Here is a 16,578-nt window from a genome sequence, read left to right on the forward strand (position 1 = left end):
GCCTAGTTGCTCCGCAGCATGTGGGATCTTCCCAGACCAGGGCTCGAACCCGTGTGCCCTGCATTGGCAGGCAGATTCTCAACCACTGCGCCACCAGGGAAGCCCCTAGCACTGTTATTTTTGTCAAATTTTTATATCATAGCCAAAGATTTTTTTCAATAAGCACGTGAAAGGGTGCTCAATGTCATTAATCATTAGGAAAATGAAAATTAAAACCATAATGAGGTATGACTTCAACCCCATTCAAGTGCCTAAAATTGAAAAGACTGGTTATACTGAATTTTGGCGAGAACATGAAGCAACAGAAATGTAAAATTTCTGTTTCTACTACTTTGGAGAACAGTTTGGCAGCTTCTTAAAAATTTAAATGTCCCCCTGGCTTATGACCCAGTCATTCCACTCCTAGATAGGTACCCAAGAGAAATAAAAGCATATTTACATACAAAGTCCTGTATAGGCATGTTCACAGAAGCTTTACTGGTGAGAGCCAAAACCTGTAAATGACCCAGATGTCCATCAGCAGGTGAATAGGTAAACAAACTGTGGTATATCCCATACAATGAAATATTACTCAGCAATAAAAATAAAATGAATTCTTGATAAGCCCAACAACATGGATCAGTCTCAAAATAATTAGGCTGAGTGGAAAAAGCCAAACAGAAAAATATGTGCTGATTCCATTTATACAAAAGTCTACAAAATGCAGAGTAATATCTTGTGATAGTAGACAGATCGGTGGTTGCCTGGAGATGGGTGAGGGGAGGAGGTTAAGGGGAAGCTTTTGGGGGTGATGGATATGTTCACCGTCTTGATTGTAGTGACACTTCACAGTTGTATACTGATACCAAAAATCAAGTTATACAATTTAAAAATGTATAGTATTGCACATCAGTTATAGCTCAAAAAGTTTTTTCGAAGTTGATGTCCACTACAGGGAAAGACAAATAACATACTCATAAACCAGAGTGTGTTTATAAAATGACAGGTTAGCTTCAGATGCCACCACAGTGAATAGGGTTGGACTCCTACTTCTACCACTTGCTGTGTGACGTTGGACAAGTTACTTAACCTCTCTGAGCTGCAGTTTTTTCATACAAAAGTGGAGTTAATGAGCCTGTATCATGCCATTGCTGTGGTATATAGAGGTCTTAGCCTAGAGTCTGACTCTATGCAGTGAATGCCCCAAATTGCTCTCTATAATGATAGTATTATTTATTACTTTCAGGTTTGTAAAGTACTTAGCTACCTCAAACCAACAGCAAACAGTTGAAAATTCCTATGGATCAAAATGAGTTGATGTTTTGTTCTCCCTTGGGGCACAGAAATGAGTGCTTTAAATGTGCTCTAAAACAGTTTGTTCCCGTTGGTTGATTAAGCATGCTTTAATTTCACAGATACCAGTTCCTTTCAGCAAACATTCTTTGAGGGATCAGGAGGACTTCCCAAAAGAAGGGACTAATCATAGAATCTTAGAATTGGATGACACAGGAACAGCCTCTAATCCAACACTGTTGTTTAATAGGGACGACCATTGAGGCTGGGGAAGGAAGGTGTCTTGTCCAAGGTTACAGAGTGGTGGGGTAAGGAGTGAACCTGGTCTCCTGGCCACCCAGTTAGCCAGCTTGCCTGTGCTCCGTGGGGCCCCTACCTCTAAGCCAGACTGCATTTCATAGATGGAACAGGGGCAAGGTCAGCTGAGGCCATGTCCCAATGATCAGATTTAATGAGTTTTAAATGAATGAGGTTTTCTGCCCAAGTCAGATTCAAGGAGCTCAGGGGGCCACGGGCCAAGGTTTTGGCATTCTTTGTCCATGACCCAGGCAGGACTCTTTGTTTGAGTTCTGTCTCTCTACTCAGCCCCTCTGTCTCTGCCTTGTGTTTCAGAACCATTTATATAAGATGGCTTTGGGAATGCCTGTTAAAAAAAAAAATCGAAAGCCAGTTGTGTTTTTATTGCTTGGGCCATAACATGTAGGGCTAAAAGAATTATGTCTGTTTCCAGTAGCGAACAGCTTGGAAAAGTAAATTCTTGGAGGCCCAATTCCAGAAGATTGACACGGGAAGCTTTTGACAGAGCGCCGATACCCCTCCACGTGTGTGATTCTCGGCCTCTCTTACTTGTGAACATAGGCAGTAATAAGGAACGTTCAGATGGTGCCTTTACAGGCTTCCTTTCTCCTGGTCCTTGGACTCAGACTGTGGGGTTGGGAGGCAGGGTTGTTCAACTCCTGCGTGACTTTGAGGAAAGTGAGACCCACAGAAGTTCAGTGGCTTCTAAGATCACCAGCTCCTGTGCAGCAGGTTTGAACCCAAGTCTCCCAGTGGGGAATGCCAGCTCTTTCACTGTTCCAGGCCAGCTTTTCTGGAATTTCTCTTAAGGCTTTGAACTCAGAGGAGGTACCTTCCAGTGTGTGTTGGCAGGGCTGCAGTGGGGACGGCCAAGGGATTTTCTTCCCCTCCCAGGGCAAAGTCAAGTTGAATTTTGAAATTTGGAGATAAATTGTATGTATCTTTCTGCATCTTTTTTTTTTTTCTCAGTTCTGTATATAGGGTGCATGAATAAGGTCTATATAGAGCCACAAGGAATTGATCATTCTTTTTCCTAAAGCATGTGCCATATATGCTTGATCTGTGTGTGTGCATATATGTAGATATATGTTTTTCTCCACTTAGCAGACATGCTTCTTTTTTCTTACATATTTTAGCATGCTTCTTTTAAAAATAAGGATATTCTTCTACATAACCATGATATGATATTTATATAATACCTAAGAAAGGTAACAATACTTTATAATTGTCATCTAATGTCTAGTCCATATTCAGATTGCCCCTATTGTCCAAAGAATGTGTTCATGGCTTTTTTTTTCTCCTCAGCTAGGATCCAAATAAAATTTATGCATTATATTTGGCTGGTATGTTGAACCAACATTCGTAATAAGCAGTCTTCATGAGCTAGAATCATCTCCAAATTAGAGTGAAAAAGGCCTCTCCAGTTGAGACAGCTGTTAGGGCCTGGCCTTGAAGTTCTCACGGGAACATTTGTGCCTTCCCTCTGATGTCCGTTGACCAATCAGTGGGAGGAGCTGGAGTTGGGATGGAGAGTCTCCGTGAGGCAGGGGAAGGCAGAGTGATCTATCGGCCTGCCAGAAAGGCTGTGGATTCCAAGGCAGCTGGAACCAGAGGGACCTGAATCCATGGCCAGTTGCTCAGGAGGCAGGAAGTTTTCACAAGACTTTGTAAACAGCCTGGAGTGTGAACCCGTGGCCGCTGGCCTCGGGGACGGGGGACAGTTGCCAGGAGGTTTGGGAACCCTATGAGGAACAGGAGCAGATTTGGAATATAAGGGGCCTGGAATATGTGTTTTTACTCTGACTTCTTTTTCTGCTTCTCATTTTATCCCTTTTGAGAATGAACAGGTCCTATGGACCTCTAGAGATTCCTATTTGCTGTAGATGGATCAGATGCCTTTTAATTATGACAACATCATTAAGACATAGTATAACTGATACCTCCATAAGGTGCCCGCTGCTGGTGCGTCTAGCACTGCACCCTTGCCTTCGTTGCGTAGTGACCCTGGCCCGTATCCCCCTCCCTTCTGAACTGACCATTGCATTCTCAGTGCTGATACAGCGTGTGGCTGTGGTACAATGAAGATTCTCTTGGAATAGACCACGGTGGTCCAGAGCGATACAGGCTGTGACTAGGCAGAACACCGTGGGAGTGCATAGAAGAAGAATGAATGAGTGGAGGCGTGCATGTGTGAGAGCATAATAAATAGGTATGTTTTCCAAGAGGCTAGTACTAGGAAGTTATTGGGAGATGGGATGAGTACTTATTTATTTGATAAATACTTATAAAATGCTTCTGCAGTGGCACTTTAGAAGTGCTTTATACATAATTTTCTTACAACCCTTATGAGGTAAGGACTGTTGTTTTTCCTACCGTATGTTTGAGGAAACTGAAGCATGGAAAGGTTGGGTGACTTGTCCCAGGTCATGGAGGTAGTCAGCAGTGGAGCCAGACTTGGCCCCAGATAATCCAGCTCCAGAGTCCACCCTCAGTCACTGCACTATGTGTTTGAGTGGGGTTGGATGTTCCAAGATCAGGAAGTCACTCTGATAGCCGAAAGTTGCGTAGCAGGGATGGCATTAAGGCTGTCCTGGGTGACCAGACAGCCGAGGACCTGTCACCCAGCTTGGCCGTCTTGAAGGAGCCAGACTCTCTGACAGTCCTGGGGCCTGATGCCTCACCCCCTGTTGGGTACCCTCACGGGGCAGGATTTCAGTGAGTGTGGCTATTTCTTGAGGATGCCCTTGGACTTCACCGGTCAGCTAAGTGGTTAACAGGGTTGGGAAGGCTGTGTTCTCTTCGGGTGCTCAGGAAGGCTCCAGAGCGGTCGTGGTGGCTGTGCCTGTTCCCTTTCCTGACACCTCCTGATCACAGAGCCTCATCCCCTGGCAGGAAGGCTGAGCAAGTGGAGCTGTGTTGTGACATGATGGATCCAAACAGAGATGTTGCTCTTCTGGGCTCCCCTGCAAAGGTGGAGTCCCCAGGCACTGGCTCCCATGGTCATGGAATTCCCTCTTGAGCATGAACATTTGTTGGTGTTTAATAATGCTGTTCAGTGTTTTGAATGGCTACAAATGCTTGTCCTTATGTGTTGGCAGAGCTGAAATAGGACCGTCAGGGAGTAGCCTTCCAGAGTTGGAAGGAAGCTAAAACATCTTCCAATCAACTCCTCTTGAGGCTTTGTTCACTTCAAGTGGACAGATCTTCCCTGAGCTTATAACAGTGCCTGGAGATGAGTGAAGGAAACCTCAGGGAGCTTGCAATGTAGTGGATGCTCTTCTTTCCTGCCTTTTGTGAAAAGGAAAGCTGAGAGGGAGCGGGGCTGTGACAGAAAAACACGGGGAGAGCAGCAGCGAATAACAAGCGAGCAGAGAGAGGAAGGACCGTGTCTTCTAAGGACAACTTAGGCTCTGGGTCAGACACACTTCAATTTGATTCTTGGTTCCACTACTTATTCACTCTGTGATGGAGAGCAAATTGCTTAACTTCTCTGAGTCTTAGTTTCCTCGAATGTTAAATGGGCTCATAATACCTACTGCGGTGGGTTTGTCCAGGACACTGCCAAGGGCATTGCATCAATTTTCATTAAACAAAAGCAAGAGGAGGACCATTTAGCACAGGGATATCTATTGCTGCAAACCTCAACAGGTCCTTAGGGCGTCACTCAGTCATAGCCATGTAGTCTCTGGAGTTTGCTAGGAGCCTGGTGAAGGTAGTGATCTAGAGAGGAGTAGGCAGGCTTGCATTGCCCTAGCACTGAGGCTTTGAGCACTCACCCACCCTCTCTGAGCCTCACTCTCCCTATCTGTGAAATGGCCAAGTAGCCTACATGGAAGGGTCTGGACCTGCCTAGAAGGGCTTACTAAATGGAGGCAGGAAGTTGAAGACGATTCAGAAGATGGTGCTGGCTATGTAACTCAATGACCCCATCTACAAGTGTGTGTGTGTGTGTGTGTGTGTGTGTGTGTGTGTGCACGCGTGCGTACGCGTGTGTGTTTATACAGGGACAGGGACGATTAGCAAGGGGGTAGGGGTTGGAGGCAGCTCAGACATGGAGAGACGTGCTCAAAGAATCCCCTCCTCTCTCTATAGAGTGTAGGACTTATTATGGAGGTTGAGAGAGAAGATAAGAGGAAGAAACGGGATGAAGGGAACTCACACTTATTAAATGCCTGCCAAGTACCAGACACTTTACTACATCTCTAAGCTCTTAACCTTTGCTGTAAATCCATTAGATAAGCAATACTGTTCCTAGTTCTTGAGACGGTCTCAAGGAAGATCAGAGAAGACAAATAATTTGCCCAAAATCACACAGCTCTCTGAATTTCAAACCCTTCCGTGAAACCTCTCTGCTTATTCATAGATGTGTCTTAGGACAGGGCTATATTTGGGGAAAGAAAGGGAGTTGATGTTAAGAGGTGAGAGTATAATTCCTGTTTATATAAACAGTTCTAGGAGGAAGCCATTTCCAAGTGGCAAATACTATTCTTTTTAGCCAATTAATGTTTGCTGAGCACCGGCCAGGCATAGTTCCAGGTGGTGGAGATGGAGCAGACCCAGGCCCTGCCCTTGTGAAGAAGTAAGAAGAGAAAGCGAATCAGTTCAGAGAGTGGTCAGGAAGGAAACGGGACAGGACAGTGTGATAGGGAGAGACTGGGGGATGGGGAGGAGGAGCTGAGATAATGTCTTAGTTCTTAGTGCTTGGGTTCTCTCCAAAGCAGACCCAGAGGAAAGGGGTTTATTTGTGCCGTGATTCCAGGAGGCATGGTGAGGGAGCAGGGAAGGGAGGAAAGCTAAGCTCAGGTACATCACTGATTGGGTCACCACCGTGGGCAGGGGGCTCAGTCCTTCGAGGGCCGTCCGAGAGACACTGATGCACTGGCCAGACAGTTGTTCCATCAGGGGGTGAAGAAGCAGGGGTGTCCATCTACCAAGGTACACTTCTCATTGGTTGTGGATTGCTTCCAGGGATGTTAACCTCCAGGTGCTTCCACCCAGCCCTGTGCGTGGGTTTCCGCTGCCAGAGAGTCCCCAGCAGAGAAACGAGGTGGGAAGCCTATGTGGTCTGGAGACTGTCCGTGGACACAGCAGGGGGGGCCAAGGGGATCCATAGTGTCTGCTGTAGGTGGGCTGGTCAGAGAGACGGCGTGGGAGCTGAGGCATGAATAAGAGGGGCTGGCTAGCAGGGAGCCAGGGGCAGTGAAAGCCACGTGGCTCCTGGGAAACCATCCTTCCACTCTCCTTTGTGGGAGCCTGGAGTTCCAGGAGTGAAAGCTCATCAGCCATGGCCCCGCAGGTACTAATCGCAGTCCAGGCAGGTCTCCGCCGTCTCCATCCCTCTTTGGTCCCTCTTGGCTGGGTCACACAATATGCCTCACTCTTATTTAGCCAAAGAACTTACAGATGGTCTTAGAAAGACATCCCTTGTCAGATGATTTAAGTACCACTCCATCGCACCAGGATCTGCCTTTAAATGTTTCAAATACTCGCCAACAGCTTGAAGAGGTGTCCCAGCACACCCTCCACTCCATTCTACCACTGGGCTATGTTTAGCCTCAAGGCCAATTTCCAGCCTTAATATATTCTACTCTTTCTGGACGAGAAGCTCACAACCAGGTTTGTCTCTGTGAGTTACTATAAAACCAGCAACAAACAACACACACACACACACACACACACACACACGCACGTACACACACGTACACACAATATTCCCCACAGACAACACTTTACAGATCAGGCAGAAGAAGATAAAAGGACTACTTAACACTTCCCATTTATTCCATTCGACGGCAAGTTGCTTTATAAAGCCCAAGCAGTTATATTGTTATTTTATAATTATTAAATCTGCAGTGAGCCCCAGGAAAAGCCCAGATGCCTTCAGGTCCCTCTGGTTTTGCCTACAAGCCATCCATGAATTCTTCTGTGCGATGCTACCACTACCTCTTGTGGCTGCTGGGCAAGAGTGGCCCTTCTTTTAACCCGCTGGCATTTGGCTTTGATGGGTTTCCCACCACATATATCTTCCTTTCTGTATCGGCCAACATCCTCTAACATCATTATGCATAGAAGAGATGAATGTGATTATGTGGGATGAAATATTACTATCCCCCGAAGTGCAGTTCTGTTCCTTTCTCTTTTCATGCCAGGTATTTGGCAGATTATATGCCTAATTTCATTTAATATAATCCTCACAATGACCTTATCCAATAGTGATCTTCTCTTTTAGAGATGAAGAACTTAGCCTCTGTGACTTGCCCAAGGTTACACGTAAAGCAAGTGGAAAAGTCAAGATTCGGACCCAAGTCTAATTGTAAAGCCCATGATCCCCACACCAGGTGATTCTCAGAGTGCGGTCTCCAGAGCAGCAGAATCAACATCACCTGAAATGCACATCCTCAGGCTCCCCTGAGACCTACTGGATGGGAGACTGTGGGCTGGGGTCCAGCACTCTGTTTTAACAAGCCCGCCGGGTGGTTCTGGTGCACTCTAAAGTTTGGAAAAACACTGTCATTGACCATTTTTTAACTGCTAATGGATGCTTAAACTAGAGGTTAAACTTTGAAGGAGCTTTGAAATTCCCCCTCCTCTTTGGGTATCATTAAAGTGAAGAAAATCCTAACATTTATTTTTCCTTTTAGTGAGCTTGCCTTTCAAATTTGGAAAGATTTAAACTTTCAGCCAGCTATCTGAATTTGTATCTAGGTCTCACCATTTATTAACTATGTGATTTGGGGAAACTTATTTAACCTCTATAATCCTTGGCTTCCAAGTCTGGACATTACAGATAATAATAATCCTTTACAGGAATCTTGTGAGGATTAAATGTCAGTGTCTGCAGAAGTGTTGAGCCTAATGCCAAGTGTATCATAAGGGTCCAATAAATATTAGCTAATTGTTAATAATTGTATGGTTGGCTTGCTTGTGTTAACTATTGTTAGTAGTAATATCTAAACTGTAATGCTTTTAAAATTGTATCCTCCATTTAGAAGTTCAGCATAGGTTTTTTTTTTAGACACTATAAATTTATTTATTTTTATTTTTTTAAACATCTTTATTGGAGTATAATTGCTTTACAATGGTGTGTTAGTTTCTGCTGTATAACAAAGTGAAGCAGCTATACATTTACATGTATCCCCATATCTCCTCCCTCTTGTGTCTCCCTCCCACTCTCCCTATCCCACCCCTCTAGATGGTCACAAAGCACCGAGCTGATCTCCCTGTGCTATGCAGCTGCTTCCCACTAGCTATCTATTTTATGTTTGGTAGTGTATATATGTCCATGCCACTCTCTCACTTCATCCCAGCTTACCCTTCTCCCTCCCCGTGTCCTCAAGTCCATTCTCTATGTCTTCAGCATAGGTTTGTTTTTTTTTTTTAATTTTTAAATTTATTATTTATTTATTATTTTTATTTTTGGCTGTGTTGGGTCCTCGTCTCTGTGTGAGGGCTTTCTCCAGTTGCGGCGAGTGCGGGCCACTCTTCATCGCGGTGTGCGGGCCTCTCACTATCGCGGCCTCTCTTGTTGCGGAGCACAGGCTCCAGACGCTCAGGCTCAGCAGTTGTGGCTCACGGGCCCAGCCGCTCCGCGGCATGTGGGGTCTTCCCAGACCAGGGCTCGAACCCGTGTCCCCTGCATTGGCAGGCAGACTCTCAACCACTGCGCCACCAGGGAAGCCCCCAGCATAGGTTTTATAAAACAGTTTTCTGTAGCTAACTTGAGTGATATTTTTAAAGCCTGCCATTCTTAATGTTTGAATCTTAGCAATTAGTATGGTTATCAGAGTAACTGTCTAAAAGCATCAGTGTTCCCATTAAAAATCATTTATGGAAATCTGACACATAGTAGGTGCTCATCCATGTTTGTAGAGTAATGAATGAATGATCAATCCACAGATGCTACTCTAAATCTGAACATTGCCCACACACAGTCAGTTTGGGGGACAGAGGCTGGAAGTTGTCTCCTGTTCTCTATTATAAGCCCAGCACACAGGGGAAGCTGGCTCGGAAGTAAATGGTCAATAATTCCTGTTGATTGAATTTTTTTAAAGAAATGCTTGTATCTTTAATCTCTTCTATCACAACATGCTTTGTGATCTTATAAGCACAAATCAAAGGAAAAATATATTTTTCTCCCTATATACTCTCCTGCCTAACATTTTTTTTAAATGAAATTTTCAAAGAGTGATCAAATAAGACTTAGGAGCCAGGAAACCTGGATTCTTGGTTCTGCTTTCCTGCCGGCTTGGCTTGGATGTGACAAAGGCCTGTCACTGAACTCTCAGCATCTTTTGTCCTGTGTAAGTGGAGAAAGTTGGACTAGATCAGTGTTTTCCACTGGGGGACCAGTACCAAATGGTTGTAGCTGTGTTACCGAAGCAGAGTGTTAAATAACATTGAATCACATGGTGAGAGAGTCCTATTTCAATTCCTGTTCAATCTTTGTGATTGAGTTGAGGAGAGAGCCTGATTGTGGTGCTGGTAGGTATTAAATACCTTGGATGATGCTTGCTAATCTCCCATTTTAACAAAGGTCTGGGTCTGGATAAGGAGGCAACGGTCTTTACTTGATTTTGTACTCATTGTGTTTATTTTTAAGTTTTCTCTTCTATACATGAAGAAATGGTTGTTTTTTTTGTTTGTTTGTTTTTTAAATTTATTTTTGTTTATTTTTATTATTTTTATTTGGCTGTGTTGGGTCTTCGTTTCTGTGCGAGGGCTTTCTCTAGTTGTGGCAAGCGGGGGCCACTCTTCATCGTGGTGCGCGGGCCTCTCACTATCACGGCCTCTCTTGTTGCGGAGCACAGGCTCCAGATGCGCACGCTCAGTAATTGTGGCTCACGGACCTAGTTGCTCGGCGGCATGTGGGATCTTCCCAGACGAGGGCTCGAACCCGTGTCCTCTGCATTAGCAGGCAGACTCTCAACCACTGCGCCACCAGGGAAGCTCTGTTTTGTTTTTGTTTTTTTTAACTTAGCATAACGAGATACATTTTCCTTTTTTTTTGAATAAATGAATTCAAGAGACAAAAAGTAAGTTGAGTAAAAAAAAAAAAATTAGGTTAATAATAGTGCAGGTTGCCTGAAAGTGTGGTAGAAATCACAAAAATGGAGCAAGAAGGTTGGAACCTAGATGATGGCCAACAGGCCTTGGGCTCTACCTGTCAGGAGTCGGTGCAGTGAGGAGGGGAAAACTTCCTTTGTGTCAAGACTGTATGCCCGTGCAGTGCAGTCAGCCCAGGTAGGCTGGGGGGCATCAGTCCTGGCACAGTGGGGGGACCAGAGCCACCAGAGTGAGCCCACCCCACTCAGGAGATTAGGGTCCTAGCTCTGGGGTGGAGCCAGGGGTGTGTATTTGGAGAAACCTCCACAGATGATGCTCTTACCAGGCAGGGTTCCAGATGAGGAAATGGGGTTCAGTGCACGTCGAGGATACAGAAATCCTTAGGAAAAAAGCAGAAATGCAGAGGAAATGGATGGACAAAAATGTTCAAATATTTCTTATTCATAAATAATATAATATTATTTATATACACAAAGGACTGGAAAGCACTCATCTGGTCAACATTAAGATAAAAGTTAGTTATGGCATCCCTGGGACAGAATAGATACAACTATTCAAAATAAGATGTATGGGACTTGTGGAGATGTGGGCAGATGTTGAGTCCACTGTAAGGGGAAAAAACCCAGAATATGTAATTGCACCTATAACTTTATTTTAACTATATAAAGTACAGAAACAATCATAAGTGAATGCATTAGAATGTTAATAATGGTTATTTCTGGCTAATGTGATTACGTGTCTTTTCAAAATGCTTTTTTTATATTTTAAGACTCTTTCCACAATTGGAAACATTGAATATACTCTCCGTCCCTTCTCCAATCACAGTCAGCTTCAGTCAGATGGACCTCCTTTGCAGGGCTGTTTTGGGGATAAAATGAGATCATGCATAAGAAGTGCAGAATGCAATTTCTGGTACATGTGGATGTGTGGCACTTGACTTGTCTTCATTACCTTTCCTTGTAGGTCATGGACTCAAATGTCTTCATGGGCCAGGCTAGTTAGTTCGTGGCCAGGATAGCAGAAGACAGGTGGTGGGGAGGGGAGTAAGTAGGGGGAGGCTTTGTCTTGGGCAGTGGCAATTACAGGATGTGAAACAGCATTGTAATTGAGTTGTTTTTTTATATGTAATCCAGCCTGTAACAACATGGTGAGAACTCAAATTGAATTAGTGAGTTGTTCCCCTTTTGACCCCTTTCTTTAGAATAAGCCTCAGTTTCTTCATCTGCAAAATGGAGATATCAGTGCTTTCTCTGACCGCCTCACAGAGTAGCTGTGAAAAACAAGTGAGATTTTAAAAAAATGTACATGAAAGCATTTTGTAAACTATAAAGTGCTATGTAAATGTAACTGATTATCATTTCATTTAAAAGGTATTGTTTTGTTGGTACTCATCAAAAATAGAGCTAGTTCTCCCCTGTAGTCAGGTGGTGATCACTTTTTGTGTCCTGAATGTGCATGGGGGAATTGTGGGTTCGTAGGTCTTTTGCTTTATCCAAGAGGTCTCTGAGCTGGAAAAGATGGAGAATTCCTTCACTAAAGGGCCATATCTTTTGAGTCTATTGACAGCATGTCATGTGGAGCTCAAAATTGCCTTCGTGAATGCAGGTAGATTGCATCTATTAGTTCCTTCTTGTCATCATGACCTGTCAGAGGGAAAATTAAATGTGCCTACAAATATTTCAATATTTATGCTGTGTGCAAGGTTTAACATTCATCTGGAGCAGTGAGTGCAAAGAGAAATAAAATTCACATCCTTTCCTTTGGGCTAAGACATTGCTGAGTTCAGCAGGAGTCTTCTGAGCACCTACTGTGAGTCAGTGAGTGCACGATGCGCTAGGCGCTATGGAAGAAAGACACCAGATTCTAATAAACATGACAACTTCATGTTTGCATATTCTTTCAGAAGCCATGGAGAATCTGAGGTCATTCCCATGGGGATGATGAAATCTGCCCAGACGTTGGGAAGAGGGAAGTAGGTGAAGTGGATGGCAGACTAGGAGAGAGATGTTTGCCGAAGCAGGAAAGAGAAAAGAGTGGGAGAGGGGTCCATCAGACACCAAAAGCCCACTCCTACCTGTTAAGATGTGGGAGTGTGCTTACAGGGGGGGACCAAGAGATAGGAATTAGTAGCTCAGAGTCGTAAAAACCCGGAAAGGCATTGAACCTTTGCATGGGGAAACATACCAAAGAAGATGACTCTTAGCCAGTGTATTTTTTCTAGCAATGAAAAAAAATGGATGTACAAGCATATTATACCTGTGAAAGGGGGAGGGATCAATGCAAGGGATGGATGGTAAATGAAAATAAATTGTAAAGTCTGTGTTGTTAATTGAAGTGCACATTGATAATTGAAGAGTCATTGCTACTCGATCTTTTGAATATGCTGTGCTTGTTGTTTTTCTTTCTATCAATGTAAAAATGTGATGATTTCATAAGTTCACTCGTGACTTCATTCCCCTAACCCTGTTTTTTCCCCAGTAAGGTCCTAAATTCCTCAAGCCTGACTTTTCCTCCCCAGGGGTTTTCAGAAACCCAACCCCCATGGTTGGCGAGGGACCGCTGTGTGTGAAGTGGTAACTGCCCTCAAGGAGCTTACAATCTAGCTGGGGGTAAACGACTTGCACATGAACGCATCTAGACTGTGAGCTTCTAGAGGGCAGGGACCTTACCCTAAGTCATCTCTCTTCTCACCCTGCACACCCTCCCTGAGGGGTCTCATCCATCCCATGGCGTCGACCACCGCCTGTGTGCCGAGGACCCTCTCGGCCTGGACCTTCTCCTGCGAGCCACGCCCTGGTCTCCAACCGTCCACAGTTGTGGGATGTGGGATGCACTGCTGACTCGACCTGCTTGCCGAAACCCAGCTGGTCCCGTCTCCTCTGGGCCAACCCTGGCTGCCCCGGGGGCTCTGTCCCCCAAATCAAAGATCCAGAGGTCACTCTTATGGACGGTACTTGAAGGAAAAATGCTTATGTTTCGATGTTAAGTGAAAAGGGGAGCCTACCAAATTGTTTAGGCATCATGAGCTCGTTTATGTTAAATATATAGGTTGAAAGATGGAGAAAGGCTCCCGAATGTATCAGTGGTTGCTTTCTCTGGTGAGAAATGGTTGATTTTTTTTTTTTTGTCTGGCACTGTTGTGCTTTCTAAATCTCTTGTAGTAAGTATATATTACCTTTATAACCAGCAAAAATGTCTAGTAAGAAATGGTTAAAAGGTCTCAATGTGAATGTCCCCTTCTTGGGGAAATACCCCTATTCCTGTGTGTCCCACCTGGAATCTGAGGCTCTGTCCTCAGCAGCCTGAGCACCTGTACTTATACTGTTGTTGGACTTGCCCCACTGTGTTCTCTTTCTAAGTCTGTGCCCGCCGCCCCTCCCCACCCCCACCCCAAGACTGTGAGCTCCTTGAGGGCAGAAACCAGGGCTTATTCGTCTTGTATTCCCAGTGCCTAGCACAAGGCTGACACAGGTAACCACTCAATACATGTTTGTTTTTTGCAAGGAAGGAAGAGAGGGAGGAAAGGAGGTTAGAGAATAAAGAGGAAAGGACATTGGGATTCTCCCTCTCTCTTTTTTTAATCTCCATAGATCCCATTTCGTCTTTGCCTTCTCCAGGACCATTTGTTTATTAAATTTTAATCTGCAGGAACACTGCATTTTTAAATCAGTGCTTCAATTTTTCTCATTTTTATTAATCAAAGACCATATACATGCCAATCAGAGGTCCTCTGGGGCTGAGTCTGACACCTGTTAGCTGCTGTCCCAAGTCTGACTTGGGCAGAGCGCCCCCTGCCTGACACCCCGGGCATGACATCCAGGCCTATCCTGAGTCCTGCAGTTGAATGTACGTTCTGGAGCGTCCCCTTAAGTGGAACAATGCCAAGCTGTAGTGTCTATGGAGGGAATGGGGGCAAGGGAACAGATATACTAGGACGAATAACAATAGCTAACTTCTATTGTGTGTTTACACTGTGCCGGGCACTGTGCTAAGCATCAACGTGCATGAACCCCCTCAACCCTCAAAACAGCCCTACAGGGTAGGTACTGTGATTATCCCCATTTTGTAGATGAGGAAACTGAGGCTTAACGACAAACTACATGGGGAAACTGGAATTTGAACTGTGGTCTACTGATTACAGAGCTTGAGTCCTGCACCACTTTCCTCTTCTGAAGTTACAGGGCAAGTGCTGGGCAGAGAGGGTGAGAGGGATGTTTGGTGAACCAGAGCAGTAGTGTCTGCACCTTGTTTGGTTAGGTTCCTGGATAGTATAGTGCTCAGCCTGGAACACATAGAGCCCTTCACGAGGTCTGAGACACCCCTGAAGTTGTAGGCAATTGGTTCCATGTATGTGCAGCTTTCTGGGAGGTTCTTCAAAGGAGTCTGCATGTTTAAAACAAAAGTGGTTAAGAAAGCAAACCATGGACTGGAGAAGAGTTGTAGTGACTAGAGTCTGGCCCCGTGCTGGGAAGGATTTCGCCATTAAGTACCACCCAGTGGAGAGGGATGTGGTCTTGTTACTAAAGCATCTCTGAGAATTTGGAGTAATGTATGTCCTTGGGTACTTAGAACCCACAGCTTACCAAATCAATCAACAAATATTTATTCAGGTAGCGATCTGATAGCTCTTTAGTGTGTCAGGGTTGTTTAAAGAAGGATTTCTGCCTTGGGTGGGCGTTTGGGCTAATGAGAGAATGATAATTACCATTTATTGAGTGCCGGCTGTGTGCCAGGCAACTCTACTGGGCACTCTATATAAACGAGTCCACTTAATCCTTACATCAACCCCAGCAAGGAAGGTTTTATAACCCACTCTCTGCGGAGGAGGAAACTCAGAGAGTTTCGATGTCTTGCCTGAGGTCATAGTAGCTTAATCTATGGAAGCAGAAAAGCCAAATTTGACTCCAGGCCCCTTTCCAAAAATCCTCATTTTCCCGTTTCCCCCTTTTTCTTGATGTGCAGTGTTTGTGTTTCCATCAGAAGTAAGATCCATCAAATCATCAAATTAATAAACAAAAGTTAATCAGGCAAAGTCTTGGTACCTGCTGGTTGGCCAGGCAGTTTTATAAGGGAGTGTTGCACTTGTATATCGGACAAGATCACATCCAGGGTCTGTTCTAGCTTTAAGTCCTCATCTCAAATTTCAAAGAATCGAAGTCTTTAATTGTTCTGACAAAGCAGAAATATTACCCTCTCACCCCCAGTCCCTCTTCCTTAGCCAACGTGGCAGAGATCGTAATTTTTCTCTGCCTTCCTAACAGATTAATGCTTGTCCATAAGTCATTGCAAGCAAGAAGAAAGGAACTATGTAAATATGAGAAATGACTACTCATTTCAGCCTTTCCTCCTTCCCCAGGGAAGAAAATGGAACCGTTAGATTTCTGCTCGCTAAAACAGTGGGAACTTATGTGCCCAGTAGATTGGTTTGACTTCAGAAAACTGCTAGCAAATCAGAGTAACACATGGCTAGAGAAATGCCGGCAGTCCTTTGGGTTGGTGAGATTTGGGGCTGTCTCCCTGGGTCTGGCTGTGAAAAGTCATGCAGGGCAGTTGCAGTGATGTTCCACTGATGAATAAATGCTGTTCCCTCCTGATGAAGGATGGGGGCCAGGCTTGCTGCCCACTGGGCACTGGGGAGGCTCACCCCTCCCCACTGAATTAGCACACTTCTCTCTACACACCGTCCTGCTCAGATCTCTGTGCCTTGGCCATGCTGTCCCCTCTGCTCGGAATGCCTTCTCTGTGTCCCTTGTGCCAAATCTACTTATTCTTCAAGACATAGTTCCAATATCCTTTCATCAGCAGCTCCTGCCCTGTCTATCCTTGGTCCACTTTACCAGCCTTCTCTGTGGGCCTCCATGTCAGTTCCAGAACCTAACGCACTGTGGCCCTTATTTTATTCAGTGTCTGTCTTTGATCTCCCATCCCAGAGCCAGCTACTCCAAT

General features: G+C 44.8%; 1 protein-coding gene across 1 annotated transcript in view; it reads left to right on the top strand.

The window, feature by feature from the left end:
* TENM4 (teneurin transmembrane protein 4) overlaps positions 1-16,578 on the top strand; it is a 740,746-nt gene that overhangs the window by 25,701 nt on the left and 698,467 nt on the right. The window lies entirely within an intron of this gene.

This window comes from Balaenoptera physalus, assembly GCF_965194825.1.
Source record: "Balaenoptera physalus genome assembly, chromosome: 10".
NCBI classification, from domain to species: Eukaryota; Metazoa; Chordata; class Mammalia; order Artiodactyla; family Balaenopteridae; genus Balaenoptera; species Balaenoptera physalus.